This window comes from Eleutherodactylus coqui, chromosome 2, assembly GCF_035609145.1.
Source record: "Eleutherodactylus coqui strain aEleCoq1 chromosome 2, aEleCoq1.hap1, whole genome shotgun sequence".
In the NCBI taxonomy this organism is placed as follows: Eukaryota; Metazoa; Chordata; class Amphibia; order Anura; family Eleutherodactylidae; genus Eleutherodactylus; species Eleutherodactylus coqui.
Genome location: NC_089838.1, coordinates 307,063,343 through 307,078,342, shown reverse-complemented (window position 1 = coordinate 307,078,342; position 15,000 = coordinate 307,063,343). Strand labels below are relative to the sequence as shown.

The following is a 15,000-nucleotide window of genomic DNA, read 5'->3' as shown; positions in this document are numbered from 1 at the left end:
GTGCCTATCCAGTTAAGGCGGAGGGAAAAAACAAGGATAGATCCATGCCCCGTGTGAGGATCGAACTCACGACCTTCAGATTATGAGACTGACGCGCTACCTACTGCGCTAACGTGGCATCTTGCGTGTGATTGGTTGTTGCCGTCCAGAGATAAGATGGAATTCTGTAAGCACAAAACTTCTTTTTTTTTTTTTTTAATATGTACATGTATATATCTACATATATTGGAAAGTTTAAAGCAAGCTGTGAAAGCAACTTTTCCCATATGGTCTAGCGGTTAGGATTCCTGGTTTTCACCCAGGCGGCCGGGGTTCGACTCCCGGTATGGGAATGAGTGTTTTGCTAAGCTTGTGCCTGCATTCAAAGGCCTGCACCTTTCTTGCAGAATTAAGCGGCTTAGTTTGCAGATGCTCTTGGCAGCCAAAAATGCTGCGCTAACGAGGCCACTTGCAAGTGGTTGTTGATGCCATCCATGCTTAAAAATGAGTTTTCAAATCATGAAACTGATTTTTTGTCTACTTATTACTGAAAAAGGGTCTCAGCGGTTCCCATATGGTCTAGCGGTTAGGATTCCTGGTTCTCACCCAGGCGGCCCGGGTTCGACTCCCGGTATGGGAATGAGCATTTTCCTAAGCTTGCAACTACATCGAAAGACCCTCTGAATTAAGATAGCGCTCAAAAAGTTCATAAAAGTATCATTCAGGCTTGCCGTCTACAAGAGCACCTTTGCTTTTTCATCAAGAATGCCGTGACCCGGATTCGAACCGGGGTTGCTGCGGCCACAACGCAGAGTACTAACCACTATACGATCACGGCGACATTCACGAGCCAGGTAGGAGTCGAACCTACAATCTTCTGATCCGTAGTCAGACGCGTTATCCATTGCGCCACTGGCCCTGTGTGAGAGGTTGCCACTAATCATGCTCCCCATTTTGGACTTTTGCTACGCTCGCAGCCATATTCAAAGACCTCAACACGGTTGCTTTTAGCCCCTAGCCAAAACCCTTCTGCCTTGTTTGCTACCTTTCCATATTATCCAGTATCGTTTCGGTATTGAATGGCAAAGAGCAGTGCCTATCCAGTTAAGGCGGAGGGAAAAAACAAGGATAGATCCATGCCCCGTGTGAGGATCGAACTCACGACCTTCAGATTATGAGACTGACGCGCTACCTACTGCGCTAACGAGGCATCTTACGTGTGATTGGTTGTTGCCGTCCAGAGATAAGATGGAATTGGAATTCTGTAAGCACAAAACTTCTTTTTTTTTTTTTTTTTAATATGTACATGTATATATCTACATATATTGGAAAGTTTAAAGCAAGCTGTGAAAGCAGCTTTTCCCATATGGTCTAGCGGTTAGGATTCCTGGTTTTCACCCAGGCGGCCTGGGTTCGACTCCCGGTATGGGAATGAGTGTTTTGCTAAGCTTGTGCCTGCATTCAAAGGCCTGCACCTTTCTTGCAGAATTAAGCGGCTTAGTTTGCAGATGCTCTTGGCAGCCAAAAATGCTGCGCTAACGAGGCCACTTGCAAGTGGTTGTTGATGCCATCCATGCTTAAAAATGAGTTTTCAAATCATGAAACTGATTTTTTTTCTACTTATTACTGAAAAAGGGTCTCAGCGGTTCCCATATGGTCTAGCGGTTAGGATTCCTGGTTCTCACCCAGGCGGCCCGGGTTCGACTCCCGGTATGGGAATGAGCATTTTCCTAAGCTTGCAACTACATCGAAAGACCCTCTGAATTAAGATAGCGCTCAAAAAGTTCATAAAAGTATCATTCAGGCTTGCCGTCTACAAGAGCACCTTTGCTTTTTCATCAAGAATGCCGTGACCCGGATTCGAACCGGGGTTGCTGCAGCCACAACGCAGAGTACTAACCACTATACGATCACGGCGACATTCACGAGCCAGGTAGGAGTCGAACCTACAATCTTCTGATCCGTAGTCAGACGCGTTATCCATTGCGCCACTGGCCCTGTGTGAGAGGTTGCCACTAATCATGCTCCCCATTTTGGACTTTTGCTACGCTCGCAGCCATATTCAAAGACCTCAACACGGTTGCTTTTAGCCCCTAGCCAAAACCCTTCTGCCTTGTTTGCTACCTTTCCATATTATCCAGTATCGTTTCGGTATTGAATGGCAAAGAGCAGTGCCTATCCAGTTAAGGCGGAGGGAAAAAACAAGGATAAATCCATGCCCCGTGTGAGGATCGAACTCACGACCTTCAGATTATGAGACTGACGCGCTACCTACTGCGCTAACGAGGCATCTTGCGTGTGATTGGTTGTTGCCGTCCAGAGATAAGATGGAATTCTGTAAGCACAAAACTTCTTTTTTTTTATTTTTAATATGTACATGTATATATCTACATATATTGGAAAGTTTAAAGCAAGCTGTGAAAGCAACTTTTCCCATATGGTCTAGCGGTTAGGATTCCTGGTTTTCACCCAGGCGGCCCGGGTTCGACTCCCGGTATGGGAATGAGTGTTTTGCTAAGCTTGTGCCTGCATTCAAAGGCCTGCACCTTTCTTGCAGAATTAAGCGGCTTAGTTTGCAGATGCTCTTGGCAGCCAAAAATGCTGCGCTAACGAGGCCACTTGCAAGTGGTTGTTGATGCCATCCATGCTTAAAAATGAGTTTTCAAATCATGAAACTGATTTTTTTTCTACTTATTACTGAAAAAGGGTCTCAGCGGTTCCCATATGGTCTAGCGGTTAGGATTCCTGGTTCTCACCCAGGCGGCCCGGGTTCGACTCCCGGTATGGGAATGAGCATTTTCCTAAGCTTGCAACTACATCGAAAGACCCTCTGAATTAAGATAGCGCTCAAAAAGTTCATAAAAGTATCATTCAGGCTTGCCATCTACAAGAGCACCTTTGCTTTTTCATCAAGAATGCCGTGACCCGGATTCGAACCGGGGTTGCTGCGGCCACAACGCAGAGTACTAACCACTATCCGATCACGGCGACATTCACGAGCCAGGTAGGAGTCGAACCTACAATCTTCTGATCCGTAGTCAGACGCGTTATCCATTGCGCCACTGGCCCTGTGTGAGAGGTTGCCACTAATCATGCTCCCCATTTTGGACTTTTGCTACGCTCGCAGCCATATTCAAAGACCTCAACACGGTTGCTTTTAGCCCCTAGCCAAAACCCTTCTGCCTTGTTTGCTACCTTTCCATATTATCCAGTATCGTTTCGGTATTGAATGGCAAAGAGCAGTGCCTATCCAGTTAAGGCGGAGGGAAAAAACAAGGATAGATCCATGCCCCGTGTGAGGATCGAACTCACGACCTTCAGATTATGAGACTGACGCGCTACCTACTGCGCTAACGAGGCATCTTGCGTGTGATTGGTTGTTGCCGTCCAGAGATAAGATGGAATTCTGTAAGCACAAAACTTCTTTTTTTTTTTAATATGTACATGTATATATCTACATATATTGGAAAGTTTAAAGCAAGCTGTGAAAGCAACTTTTCCCATATGGTCTAGCGGTTAGGATTCCTGGTTTTCACCCAGGCGGCCCGGGTTCGACTCCCGGTATGGGAATGAGTGTTTTGCTAAGCTTGTGCCTGCATTCAAAGGCCTGCACCTTTCTTGCAGAATTAAGCGGCTTAGTTTGCAGATGCTCTTGGCAGCCAAAAATGCTGCGCTAACGAGGCCACTTGCAAGTGGTTGTTGATGCCATCCATGCTTAAAAATGAGTTTTCAAATCATGAAACTGATTTTTTTTCTACTTATTACTGAAAAAGGGTCTCAGCGGTTCCCATATGGTCTAGCGGTTAGGATTCCTGGTTCTCACCCAGGCGGCCCGGGTTCGACTCCCGGTATGGGAAAGAGCATTTTCCTAAGCTTGCAACTACATCGAAAGACCCTCTGAATTAAGATAGCGCTCAAAAAGTTCATAAAAGTATCATTCAGGCTTGCCGTCTACAAGAGCACCTTTGCTTTTTCATCAAGAATGCCGTGAACAGGATTCGAACCGGGGTTGCTGCGGCCACAACGCAGAGTACTAACCACTATACGATCACGGCGACATTCACGAGCCAGGTAGGAGTCGAACCTACAATCTTCTGATCCGTAGTCAGACGCGTTATCCATTGCGCCACTGGCCCTGTGTGAGAGGTTGCCACTAATCATGCTCCCCATTTTGGACTTTTGCTACGCTCGCAGCCATATTCAAAGACCTCAACACGGTTGCTTTTAGCCCCTAGCCAAAACCCTTCTGCCTTGTTTGCTACCTTTCCATATTATCCAGTATCGTTTCGGTATTGAATGGCAAAGAGCAGTGCCTATCCAGTTAAGGCAGAGGGAAAAAACAAGGATAGATCCATGCCCCGTGTGAGGATCGAACTCACGACCTTCAGATTATGAGACTGACGCGCTACCTACTGCGCTAACGAGGCATCTTGCGTGTGATTGGTTGTTGCCGTCCAGAGATAAGATGGAATTCTGTAAGCACAAAACTTCTTTTTTTTTTTTTTTTTTTTTTTTTTGTTTTTTAATATGTACATGTATATATCTACATATATTGGAAAGTTTAAAGCAAGCTGTGAAAGCAACTTTTCCCATATGGTCTAGCGGTTAGGATTCCTGGTTTTCACCCAGGCGGCCTGGGTTCGACTCCCGGTATGGGAATGAGTGTTTTGCTAAGCTTGTGCCTGCATTCAAAGGCCTGCACCTTTCTTGCAGAATTAAGCGGCTTAGTTTGCAGATGCTCTTGGCAGCCAAAAATGCTGCGCTAACGAGGCCACTTGCAAGTGGTTGTTGATGCCATCCATGCTTAAAAATGAGTTTTCAAATCATGAAACTGATTTTTTTTCTACTTATTACTGAAAAAGGGTCTCAGCGGTTCCCATATGGTCTAGCGGTTAGGATTCCTGGTTCTCACCCAGGCGGCCCGGGTTCGACTCCCGGTATGGGAATGAGCATTTTCCTAAGCTTGCAACTACATCGAAAGACCCTCTGAATTAAGATAGCGCTCAAAAAGTTCATAAAAGTATCATTCAGGCTTACCGTCTACAAGAGCACCTTTGCTTTTTCATCAAGAATGCCGTGACCCGGATTCGAACCGGGGTTGCTGCGGCCACAACGCAGAGTACTAACCACTATACGATCACGGCGACATTCACGAGCCAGGTAGGAGTCGAACCTACAATCTTCTGATCCGTAGTCAGACGCGTTATCCATTGCGCCACTGGCCCTGTGTGAGAGGTTGCCACTAATCATGCTCCCCATTTTGGACTTTTGCTACGCTCGCAGCAATATTCAAAGACCTCAACACGGTTGCTTTTAGCCCCTAGCCAAAACCCTTCTGCCTTGTTTGCTACCTTTCCATATTATCCAGTATCGTTTCGGTATTGAATGGCAAAGAGCAGTGCCTATCCAGTTAAGGCGGAGGGAAAAAACAAGGATAGATCCATGCCCCGTGTGAGGATCGAACTCACGACCTTCAGATTATGAGACTGACGCGCTACCTACTGCGCTAACGAGGCATCTTGCGTGTGATTGGTTGTTGCCGTCCAGAGATAAGATGGAATTCTAAAAGCACAAAACTTCTTTTTTTTTTTTTTCTTTTTTTTTGTTTTTTAATATGTACATGTATATATCTACATATATTGGAAAGTTTAAAGCAAGCTGTGAAAGCAACTTTTCCCATATGGTCTAGCGGTTAGGATTCCTGGTTTTCACCCAGGCGGCCCGGGTTCGACTCCCGGTATGGGAATGAGTGTTTTGCTAAGCTTGTGCCTGCATTCAAAGGCCTGCACCTTTCTTGCAGAATTAAGCGGCTTAGTTTGCAGATGCTCTTGGCAGCCAAAAATGCTGCGCTAACAAGGCCACTTGCAAGTGGTTGTTGATGCCATCCATGCTTAAAAATGAGTTTTCAAATCATGAAACTGATTTTTTTTCTACTTATTACTGAAAAAGGGTCTCAGCGGTTCCCATATGGTCTAGCGGTTAGGATTCCTGGTTCTCACCCAGGCGGCCCGGGTTCGACTCCCGGTATGGGAATGAGCATTTTCCTAAGCTTGCAACTACATCGAAAGACCCTCTGAATTAAGATAGCGCTCAAAAAGTTCATAAAAGTATCATTCAGGCTTGCCGTCTACAAGAGCACCTTTGCTTTTTCATCAAGAATGCCGTGACCCGGATTCGAACCGGGGTTGCTGCGGCCACAACGCAGAGTACTAACCACTATACGATCACGGCGACATTCACGAGCCAGGTAGGAGTCGAACCTACAATCTTCTGATCCGTAGTCAGACGCGTTATCCATTGCGCCACTGGCCCTGTGTGAGAGGTTGCCACTAATCATGCTCCCCATTTTGGACTTTTGCTACGCTCGCAGCCATATTCAAAGACCTCAACACGGTTGCTTTTAGCCCCTAGCCAAAACCCTTCTGCCTTGTTTGCTACCTTTCCATATTATCCAGTATCGTTTCGGTATTGAATGGCAAAGAGCAGTGCCTATCCAGTTAAGGCGGAGGGAAAAAACAAGGATAGATCCATGCCCCGTGTGAGGATCGAACTCACGACCTTCAGATTATGAGACTGACGCGCTACCTACTGCGCTAACGAGGCATCTTGCGTGTGATTGGTTGTTGCCGTCCAGAGATAAGATGGAATTCTGTAAGCACAAAACTTCTTTTTTTTTATTTTTAATTTGTACATGTATATATCTACATATATTGGAAAGTTTAAAGCAAGCTGTGAAAGCAACTTTTCCCATATGGTCTAGCGGTTAGGATTCCTGGTTTTCACCCAGGCGGCCCGGGTTCGACTCCCGGTATGGGAATGAGTGTTTTGCTAAGCTTGTGCCTGCATTCAAAGGCCTGCACCTTTCTTGCAGAATTAAGCGGCTTAGTTTGCAGATGCTCTTGGCAGCCAAAAATGCTGCGCTAACGAGGCCACTTGCAAGTGGTTGTTGATGCCATCCATGCTTAAAAATGAGTTTTCAAATCATGAAACTGATTTTTTTCCTACTTATTACTGAAAAAGGGTCTCAGCGGTTCCCATATGGTCTAGCGGTTAGGATTCCTGGTTCTCACCCAGGCGGCCCGGGTTCGACTCCCGGTATGGGAATGAGCATTTTCCTAAGCTTGCAACTACATCGAAAGACCCTCTGAATTAAGATAGCGCTCAAAAAGTTCATAAAAGTATCATTCAGGCTTGCCATCTACAAGAGCACCTTTGCTTTTTCATCAAGAATGCCGTGACCCGGATTCGAACCGGGGTTGCTGCGGCCACAACGCAGAGTACTAACCACTATACGATCACGGCGACATTCACGAGCCAGGTAGGAGTCGAACCTACAATCTTCTGATCCGTAGTCAGACGCGTTATCCATTGCGCCACTGGCCCTGTGTGAGAGGTTGCCACTAATCATGCTCCCCATTTTGGACTTTTGCTACGCTCGCAGCCATATTCAAAGACCTCAACACGGTTGCTTTTAGCCCCTAGCCAAAACCCTTCTGCCTTGTTTGCTACCTTTCCATATTATCCAGTATCGTTTCGGTATTGAATGGCAAAGAGCAGTGCCTATCCAGTTAAGGCGGAGGGAAAAAACAAGGATAGATCCATGCCCCGTGTGAGGATCGAACTCACGACCTTCAGATTATGAGACTGACGCGCTACCTACTGCGCTAACGAGGCATCTTGCGTGTGATTGGTTGTTGCCGTCCAGAGATAAGATGGAATTCTGTAAGCACAAAACTTCTTTTTTTTTTTAATATGTACATGTATATATCTACATATATTGGAAAGTTTAAAGCAAGCTGTGAAAGCAACTTTTCCCATATGGTCTAGCGGTTAGGATTCCTGGTTTTCACCCAGGTGGCCCGGGTTCGACTCCCGGTATGGGAATGAGTGTTTTGCTAAGCTTGTGCCTGCATTCAAAGGCCTGCACCTTTCTTGCAGAATTAAGCGGCTTAGTTTGCAGATGCTCTTGGAAGCCAAAAATGCTGCGCTAACGAGGCCACTTGCAAGTGGTTGTTGATGCCATCCATGCTTAAAAATGAGTTTTCAAATCATGAAACTGATTTTTTTTCTACTTATTACTGAAAAAGGGTCTCAGCGGTTCCCATATGGTCTAGCGGTTAGGATTCCTGGTTCTCACCCAGGCGGCCCGGGTTCGACTCCCGGTATGGGAATGAGCATTTTCCTAAGCTTGCAACTACATCGAAAGACCCTCTGAATTAAGATAGCGCTCAAAAAGTTCATAAAAGTATCATTCAGGCTTGCCGTCTACAAGAGCACCTTTGCTTTTTCATCAAGAATGCCGTGACCCAGATTCGAACCGGGGTTGCTGCGGCCACAACGCAGAGTACTAACCACTATACGATCACGGCGACATTCACGAGCCAGGTAGGAGTCGAACCTACAATCTTCTGATCCGTAGTCAGACGCGTTATCCATTGCGCCACTGGCCCTGTGTGAGAGGTTGCCACTAATCATGCTCCCCATTTTGGACTTTTGCTACGCTCGCAGCCATATTCAAAGACCTCAACACGGTTGCTTTTAGCCCCTAGCCAAAACCCTTCTGCCTTGTTTGCTACCTTTCCATATTATCCAGTATCGTTTCGGTATTGAATGGCAAAGAGCAGTGCCTATCCAGTTAAGGCGGAGGGAAAAAACAAGGATAAATCCATGCCCCGTGTGAGGATCGAACTCACGACCTTCAGATTATGAGACTGACGCGCTACCTACTGCGCTAACGAGGCATCTTGCGTGTGATTGGTTGTTGCCGTCCAGAGATAAGATGGAATTCTGTAAGCACAAAACTTCTTTTTTTTTTTTTTTTTTTTTGTTTTTTAATATGTACATGTATATATCTACATATATTGGAAAGTTTAAAGCAAGCTGTGAAAGCAACTTTTCCCATATGGTCTAGCGGTTAGGATTCCTGGTTTTCACCCAGGCGGCCTGGGTTCGACTCCCGGTATGGGAATGAGTGTTTTGCTAAGCTTGTGCCTGCATTCAAAGGCCTGCACCTTTCTTGCAGAATTAAGCGGCTTAGTTTGCAGATGCTCTTGGCAGCCAAAAATGCTGCGCTAACGAGGCCACTTGCAAGTGGTTGTTGATGCCATCCATGCTTAAAAATGAGTTTTCAAATCATGAAACTGATTTTTTTTCTACTTATTACTGAAAAAGGGTCTCAGCGGTTCCCATATGGTCTAGCGGTTAGGATTCCTGGTTCTCACCCAGGCGGCCCGGGTTCGACTCCCGGTATGGGAATGAGCATTTTCCTAAGCTTGCAACTACATCGAAAGACCCTCTGAATTAAGATAGCGCTCAAAAAGTTCATAAAAGTATCATTCAGGCTTACCGTCTACAAGAGCACCTTTGCTTTTTCATCAAGAATGCCGTGACCCGGATTCGAACCGGGGTTGCTGCGGCCACAACGCAGAGTACTAACCACTATACGATCACGGCGACATTCACGAGCCAGGTAGGAGTCGAACCTACAATCTTCTGATCCGTAGTCAGACGCGTTATCCATTGCGCCACTGGCCCTGTGTGAGAGGTTGCCACTAATCATGCTCCCCATTTTGGACTTTTGCTACGCTCGCAGCAATATTCAAAGACCTCAACACGGTTGCTTTTAGCCCCTAGCCAAAACCCTTCTGCCTTGTTTGCTACCTTTCCATATTATCCAGTATCGTTTCGGTATTGAATGGCAAAGAGCAGTGCCTATCCAGTTAAGGCGGAGGGAAAAAACAAGGATAGATCCATGCCCCGTGTGAGGATCGAACTCACGACCTTCAGATTATGAGACTGACGCGCTACCTACTGCGCTAACGAGGCATCTTGCGTGTGATTGGTTGTTGCCGTCCAGAGATAAGATGGAATTCTAAAAGCACAAAACTTCTTTTTTTTTTTTTTCTTTTTTTTTGTTTTTTAATATGTACATGTATATATCTACATATATTGGAAAGTTTAAAGCAAGCTGTGAAAGCAACTTTTCCCATATGGTCTAGCGGTTAGGATTCCTGGTTTTCACCCAGGCGGCCCGGGTTCGACTCCCGGTATGGGAATGAGTGTTTTGCTAAGCTTGTGCCTGCATTCAAAGGCCTGCACCTTTCTTGCAGAATTAAGCGGCTTAGTTTGCAGATGCTCTTGGCAGCCAAAAATGCTGCGCTAACAAGGCCACTTGCAAGTGGTTGTTGATGCCATCCATGCTTAAAAATGAGTTTTCAAATCATGAAACTGATTTTTTTTCTACTTATTACTGAAAAAGGGTCTCAGCGGTTCCCATATGGTCTAGCGGTTAGGATTCCTGGTTCTCACCCAGGCGGCCCGGGTTCGACTCCCGGTATGGGAATGAGCATTTTCCTAAGCTTGCAACTACATCGAAAGACCCTCTGAATTAAGATAGCGCTCAAAAAGTTCATAAAAGTATCATTCAGGCTTGCCGTCTACAAGAGCACCTTTGCTTTTTCATCAAGAATGCCGTGACCCGGATTCGAACCGGGGTTGCTGCGGCCACAACGCAGAGTACTAACCACTATACGATCACGGCGACATTCACGAGCCAGGTAGGAGTCGAACCTACAATCTTCTGATCCGTAGTCAGACGCGTTATCCATTGCGCCACTGGCCCTGTGTGAGAGGTTGCCACTAATCATGCTCCCCATTTTGGACTTTTGCTACGCTCGCAGCCATATTCAAAGACCTCAACACGGTTGCTTTTAGCCCCTAGCCAAAACCCTTCTGCCTTGTTTGCTACCTTTCCATATTATCCAGTATCGTTTCGGTATTGAATGGCAAAGAGCAGTGCCTATCCAGTTAAGGCGGAGGGAAAAAACAAGGATAGATCCATGCCCCGTGTGAGGATCGAACTCACGACCTTCAGATTATGAGACTGACGCGCTACCTACTGCGCTAACGAGGCATCTTGCGTGTGATTGGTTGTTGCCGTCCAGAGATAAGATGGAATTCTGTAAGCACAAAACTTCTTTTTTTTTATTTTTAATTTGTACATGTATATATCTACATATATTGGAAAGTTTAAAGCAAGCTGTGAAAGCAACTTTTCCCATATGGTCTAGCGGTTAGGATTCCTGGTTTTCACCCAGGCGGCCCGGGTTCGACTCCCGGTATGGGAATGAGTGTTTTGCTAAGCTTGTGCCTGCATTCAAAGGCCTGCACCTTTCTTGCAGAATTAAGCGGCTTAGTTTGCAGATGCTCTTGGCAGCCAAAAATGCTGCGCTAACGAGGCCACTTGCAAGTGGTTGTTGATGCCATCCATGCTTAAAAATGAGTTTTCAAATCATGAAACTGATTTTTTTTCTACTTATTACTGAAAAAGGGTCTCAGCGGTTCCCATATGGTCTAGCGGTTAGGATTCCTGGTTCTCACCCAGGCGGCCCGGGTTCGACTCCCGGTATGGGAATGAGCATTTTCCTAAGCTTGCAACTACATCGAAAGACCCTCTGAATTAAGATAGCGCTCAAAAAGTTCATAAAAGTATCATTCAGGCTTGCCATCTACAAGAGCACCTTTGCTTTTTCATCAAGAATGCCGTGACCCGGATTCGAACCGGGGTTGCTGCGGCCACAACGCAGAGTACTAACCACTATACGATCACGGCGACATTCACGAGCCAGGTAGGAGTCGAACCTACAATCTTCTGATCCGTAGTCAGACGCGTTATCCATTGCGCCACTGGCCCTGTGTGAGAGGTTGCCACTAATCATGCTCCCCATTTTGGACTTTTGCTACGCTCGCAGCCATATTCAAAGACCTCAACACGGTTGCTTTTAGCCCCTAGCCAAAACCCTTCTGCCTTGTTTGCTACCTTTCCATATTATCCAGTATCGTTTCGGTATTGAATGGCAAAGAGCAGTGCCTATCCAGTTAAGGCGGAGGGAAAAAACAAGGATAGATCCATGCCCCGTGTGAGGATCGAACTCACGACCTTCAGATTATGAGACTGACGCGCTACCTACTGCGCTAACGAGGCATCTTGCGTGTGATTGGTTGTTGCCGTCCAGAGATAAGATGGAATTCTGTAAGCACAAAACTTCTTTTTTTTTTTAATATGTACATGTATATATCTACATATATTGGAAAGTTTAAAGCAAGCTGTGAAAGCAACTTTTCCCATATGGTCTAGCGGTTAGGATTCCTGGTTTTCACCCAGGTGGCCCGGGTTCGACTCCCGGTATGGGAATGAGTGTTTTGCTAAGCTTGTGCCTGCATTCAAAGGCCTGCACCTTTCTTGCAGAATTAAGCGGCTTAGTTTGCAGATGCTCTTGGAAGCCAAAAATGCTGCGCTAACGAGGCCACTTGCAAGTGGTTGTTGATGCCATCCATGCTTAAAAATGAGTTTTCAAATCATGAAACTGATTTTTTTTCTACTTATTACTGAAAAAGGGTCTCAGCGGTTCCCATATGGTCTAGCGGTTAGGATTCCTGGTTCTCACCCAGGCGGCCCGGGTTCGACTCCCGGTATGGGAATGAGCATTTTCCTAAGCTTGCAACTACATCGAAAGACCCTCTGAATTAAGATAGCGCTCAAAAAGTTCATAAAAGTATCATTCAGGCTTGCCGTCTACAAGAGCACCTTTGCTTTTTCATCAAGAATGCCGTGACCCAGATTCGAACCGGGGTTGCTGCGGCCACAACGCAGAGTACTAACCACTATACGATCACGGCGACATTCACGAGCCAGGTAGGAGTCGAACCTACAATCTTCTGATCCGTAGTCAGACGCGTTATCCATTGCGCCACTGGCCCTGTGTGAGAGGTTGCCACTAATCATGCTCCCCATTTTGGACTTTTGCTACGCTCGCAGCCATATTCAAAGACCTCAACACGGTTGCTTTTAGCCCCTAGCCAAAACCCTTCTGCCTTGTTTGCTACCTTTCCATATTATCCAGTATCGTTTCGGTATTGAATGGCAAAGAGCAGTGCCTATCCAGTTAAGGCGGAGGGAAAAAACAAGGATAAATCCATGCCCCGTGTGAGGATCGAACTCACGACCTTCAGATTATGAGACTGACGCGCTACCTACTGCGCTAACGAGGCATCTTGCGTGTGATTGGTTGTTGCCGTCCAGAGATAAGATGGAATTCTGTAAGCACAAAACTTCTTTTTTTTTATTTTTAATATGTACATGTATATATCTACATATATTGGAAAGTTTAAAGCAAGCTGTGAAAGCAACTTTTCCCATATGGTCTAGCGGTTAGGATTCCTGGTTTTCACCCAGGCGGCCCGGGTTCGACTCCCGGTATGGGAATGAGTGTTTTGCTAAGCTTGTGCCTGCATTCAAAGGCCTGCACCTTTCTTGCAGAATTAAGCGGCTTAGTTTGCAGATGCTCTTGGCAGCCAAAAATGCTGCGCTAACGAGGCCACTTGCAAGTGGTTGTTGATGCCATCCATGCTTAAAAATGAGTTTTCAAATCATGAAACTGATTTTTTTTCTACTTATTACTGAAAAAGGGTCTCAGCGGTTCCCATATGGTCTAGCGGTTAGGATTCCTGGTTCTCACCCAGGCGGCCCGGGTTCGACTCCCGGTATGGGAAAGAGCATTTTCCTAAGCTTGCAACTACATCGAAAGACCCTCTGAATTAAGATAGCGCTCAAAAAGTTCATAAAAGTATCATTCAGGCTTGCCGTCTACAAGAGCACCTTTGCTTTTTCATCAAGAATGCCGTGAACAGGATTCGAACCGGGGTTGCTGCGGCCACAACGCAGAGTACTAACCACTATACGATCACGGCGACATTCACGAGCCAGGTAGGAGTCGAACCTACAATCTTCTGATCCGTAGTCAGACGCGTTATCCATTGCGCCACTGGCCCTGTGTGAGAGGTTGCCACTAATCATGCTCCCCATTTTGGACTTTTGCTACGCTCGCAGCCATATTCAAAGACCTCAACACGGTTGCTTTTAGCCCCTAGCCAAAACCCTTCTGCCTTGTTTGCTACCTTTCCATATTATCCAGTATCGTTTCGGTATTGAATGGCAAAGAGCAGTGCCTATCCAGTTAAGGCGGAGGGAAAAAACAAGGATAGATCCATGCCCCGTGTGAGGATCGAACTCACGACCTTCAGATTATGAGACTGACGCGCTACCTACTGCGCTAACGAGGCATCTTGCGTGTGATTGGTTGTTGCCGTCCAGAGATAAGATGGAATTCTGTAAGCACAAAACTTCTTTTTTTTTTTTTTTTTTTTTTTTGTTTTTTAATATGTACATGTATATATCTACATATATTGGAAAGTTTAAAGCAAGCTGTGAAAGCAACTTTTCCCATATGGTCTAGCGGTTAGGATTCCTGGTTTTCACCCAGGCGGCCTGGGTTCGACTCCCGGTATGGGAATGAGTGTTTTGCTAAGCTTGTGCCTGCATTCAAAGGCCTGCACCTTTCTTGCAGAATTAAGCGGCTTAGTTTGCAGATGCTCTTGGCAGCCAAAAATGCTGCGCTAACGAGGCCACTTGCAAGTGGTTGTTGATGCCATCCATGCTTAAAAATGAGTTTTCAAATCATGAAACTGATTTTTTTTCTACTTATTACTGAAAAAGGGTCTCAGCGGTTCCCATATGGTCTAGCGGTTAGGATTCCTGGTTCTCACCCAGGCGGCCCGGGTTCGACTCCCGGTATGGGAATGAGCATTTTCCTAAGCTTGCAACTACATCGAAAGACCCTCTGAATTAAGATAGCGCTCAAAAAGTTCATAAAAGTATCATTCAGGCTTACCGTCTACAAGAGCACCTTTGCTTTTTCATCAAGAATGCCGTGACCCGGATTCGAACCGGGGTTGCTGCGGCCACAACGCAGAGTACTAACCACTATACGATCACGGCGACATTCACGAGCCAGGTAGGAGTCGAACCTACAATCTTCTGATCCGTAGTCAGACACGTTATCCATTGCGCCACTGGCCCTGTGTGAGAGGTTGCCACTAATCATGCTCCCCATTTTGGACTTTTGCTACGCTCGCAGCAATATTCAAAGACCTCAACACGGTTGCTTTTAGCCCCTAGCCAAA

General features: G+C 46.1%; 27 non-coding genes across 27 annotated transcripts; all 27 read left to right on the top strand.

The window, feature by feature from the left end:
• Window positions 1-547: 547 nt before the first annotated feature.
• Window positions 548-619, top strand: TRNAE-CUC (transfer RNA glutamic acid (anticodon CUC)). Its single transcript has one exon. It is a non-coding gene; the product is annotated as a tRNA-Glu (tRNA).
• Window positions 620-1,339: 720 nt separating this feature from the next.
• Window positions 1,340-1,411, top strand: TRNAE-UUC (transfer RNA glutamic acid (anticodon UUC)). Its single transcript has one exon. It is a non-coding gene; the product is annotated as a tRNA-Glu (tRNA).
• A 215-nt stretch (window positions 1,412-1,626) lies between these two features.
• On the top strand, window positions 1,627-1,698 carry TRNAE-CUC (transfer RNA glutamic acid (anticodon CUC)). Its single transcript has one exon. It is a non-coding gene; the product is annotated as a tRNA-Glu (tRNA).
• A 712-nt stretch (window positions 1,699-2,410) lies between these two features.
• On the top strand, window positions 2,411-2,482 carry TRNAE-UUC (transfer RNA glutamic acid (anticodon UUC)). The gene has a single exon. It is a non-coding gene; the product is annotated as a tRNA-Glu (tRNA).
• A 215-nt stretch (window positions 2,483-2,697) lies between these two features.
• Window positions 2,698-2,769, top strand: TRNAE-CUC (transfer RNA glutamic acid (anticodon CUC)). Its single transcript has one exon. It is a non-coding gene; the product is annotated as a tRNA-Glu (tRNA).
• A 708-nt stretch (window positions 2,770-3,477) lies between these two features.
• Window positions 3,478-3,549, top strand: TRNAE-UUC (transfer RNA glutamic acid (anticodon UUC)). The gene has a single exon. It is a non-coding gene; the product is annotated as a tRNA-Glu (tRNA).
• A 215-nt stretch (window positions 3,550-3,764) lies between these two features.
• On the top strand, window positions 3,765-3,836 carry TRNAE-CUC (transfer RNA glutamic acid (anticodon CUC)). The gene has a single exon. It is a non-coding gene; the product is annotated as a tRNA-Glu (tRNA).
• A 730-nt stretch (window positions 3,837-4,566) lies between these two features.
• Window positions 4,567-4,638, top strand: TRNAE-UUC (transfer RNA glutamic acid (anticodon UUC)). Its single transcript has one exon. It is a non-coding gene; the product is annotated as a tRNA-Glu (tRNA).
• Window positions 4,639-4,853: 215 nt separating this feature from the next.
• On the top strand, window positions 4,854-4,925 carry TRNAE-CUC (transfer RNA glutamic acid (anticodon CUC)). Its single transcript has one exon. It is a non-coding gene; the product is annotated as a tRNA-Glu (tRNA).
• Window positions 4,926-5,653: 728 nt separating this feature from the next.
• Window positions 5,654-5,725, top strand: TRNAE-UUC (transfer RNA glutamic acid (anticodon UUC)). The gene has a single exon. It is a non-coding gene; the product is annotated as a tRNA-Glu (tRNA).
• A 215-nt stretch (window positions 5,726-5,940) lies between these two features.
• On the top strand, window positions 5,941-6,012 carry TRNAE-CUC (transfer RNA glutamic acid (anticodon CUC)). Its single transcript has one exon. It is a non-coding gene; the product is annotated as a tRNA-Glu (tRNA).
• Window positions 6,013-6,724: 712 nt separating this feature from the next.
• On the top strand, window positions 6,725-6,796 carry TRNAE-UUC (transfer RNA glutamic acid (anticodon UUC)). The gene has a single exon. It is a non-coding gene; the product is annotated as a tRNA-Glu (tRNA).
• A 215-nt stretch (window positions 6,797-7,011) lies between these two features.
• Window positions 7,012-7,083, top strand: TRNAE-CUC (transfer RNA glutamic acid (anticodon CUC)). The gene has a single exon. It is a non-coding gene; the product is annotated as a tRNA-Glu (tRNA).
• A 708-nt stretch (window positions 7,084-7,791) lies between these two features.
• Window positions 7,792-7,863, top strand: TRNAE-UUC (transfer RNA glutamic acid (anticodon UUC)). The gene has a single exon. It is a non-coding gene; the product is annotated as a tRNA-Glu (tRNA).
• A 215-nt stretch (window positions 7,864-8,078) lies between these two features.
• On the top strand, window positions 8,079-8,150 carry TRNAE-CUC (transfer RNA glutamic acid (anticodon CUC)). The gene has a single exon. It is a non-coding gene; the product is annotated as a tRNA-Glu (tRNA).
• A 725-nt stretch (window positions 8,151-8,875) lies between these two features.
• TRNAE-UUC (transfer RNA glutamic acid (anticodon UUC)) lies at window positions 8,876-8,947 on the top strand. The gene has a single exon. It is a non-coding gene; the product is annotated as a tRNA-Glu (tRNA).
• Window positions 8,948-9,162: 215 nt separating this feature from the next.
• Window positions 9,163-9,234, top strand: TRNAE-CUC (transfer RNA glutamic acid (anticodon CUC)). Its single transcript has one exon. It is a non-coding gene; the product is annotated as a tRNA-Glu (tRNA).
• Window positions 9,235-9,962: 728 nt separating this feature from the next.
• Window positions 9,963-10,034, top strand: TRNAE-UUC (transfer RNA glutamic acid (anticodon UUC)). The gene has a single exon. It is a non-coding gene; the product is annotated as a tRNA-Glu (tRNA).
• Window positions 10,035-10,249: 215 nt separating this feature from the next.
• Window positions 10,250-10,321, top strand: TRNAE-CUC (transfer RNA glutamic acid (anticodon CUC)). The gene has a single exon. It is a non-coding gene; the product is annotated as a tRNA-Glu (tRNA).
• Window positions 10,322-11,033: 712 nt separating this feature from the next.
• On the top strand, window positions 11,034-11,105 carry TRNAE-UUC (transfer RNA glutamic acid (anticodon UUC)). Its single transcript has one exon. It is a non-coding gene; the product is annotated as a tRNA-Glu (tRNA).
• Window positions 11,106-11,320: 215 nt separating this feature from the next.
• Window positions 11,321-11,392, top strand: TRNAE-CUC (transfer RNA glutamic acid (anticodon CUC)). The gene has a single exon. It is a non-coding gene; the product is annotated as a tRNA-Glu (tRNA).
• A 708-nt stretch (window positions 11,393-12,100) lies between these two features.
• On the top strand, window positions 12,101-12,172 carry TRNAE-UUC (transfer RNA glutamic acid (anticodon UUC)). Its single transcript has one exon. It is a non-coding gene; the product is annotated as a tRNA-Glu (tRNA).
• Window positions 12,173-12,387: 215 nt separating this feature from the next.
• TRNAE-CUC (transfer RNA glutamic acid (anticodon CUC)) lies at window positions 12,388-12,459 on the top strand. Its single transcript has one exon. It is a non-coding gene; the product is annotated as a tRNA-Glu (tRNA).
• A 712-nt stretch (window positions 12,460-13,171) lies between these two features.
• On the top strand, window positions 13,172-13,243 carry TRNAE-UUC (transfer RNA glutamic acid (anticodon UUC)). The gene has a single exon. It is a non-coding gene; the product is annotated as a tRNA-Glu (tRNA).
• Window positions 13,244-13,458: 215 nt separating this feature from the next.
• On the top strand, window positions 13,459-13,530 carry TRNAE-CUC (transfer RNA glutamic acid (anticodon CUC)). The gene has a single exon. It is a non-coding gene; the product is annotated as a tRNA-Glu (tRNA).
• Window positions 13,531-14,258: 728 nt separating this feature from the next.
• Window positions 14,259-14,330, top strand: TRNAE-UUC (transfer RNA glutamic acid (anticodon UUC)). The gene has a single exon. It is a non-coding gene; the product is annotated as a tRNA-Glu (tRNA).
• A 215-nt stretch (window positions 14,331-14,545) lies between these two features.
• TRNAE-CUC (transfer RNA glutamic acid (anticodon CUC)) lies at window positions 14,546-14,617 on the top strand. The gene has a single exon. It is a non-coding gene; the product is annotated as a tRNA-Glu (tRNA).
• Window positions 14,618-15,000: the final 383 nt, after the last annotated feature.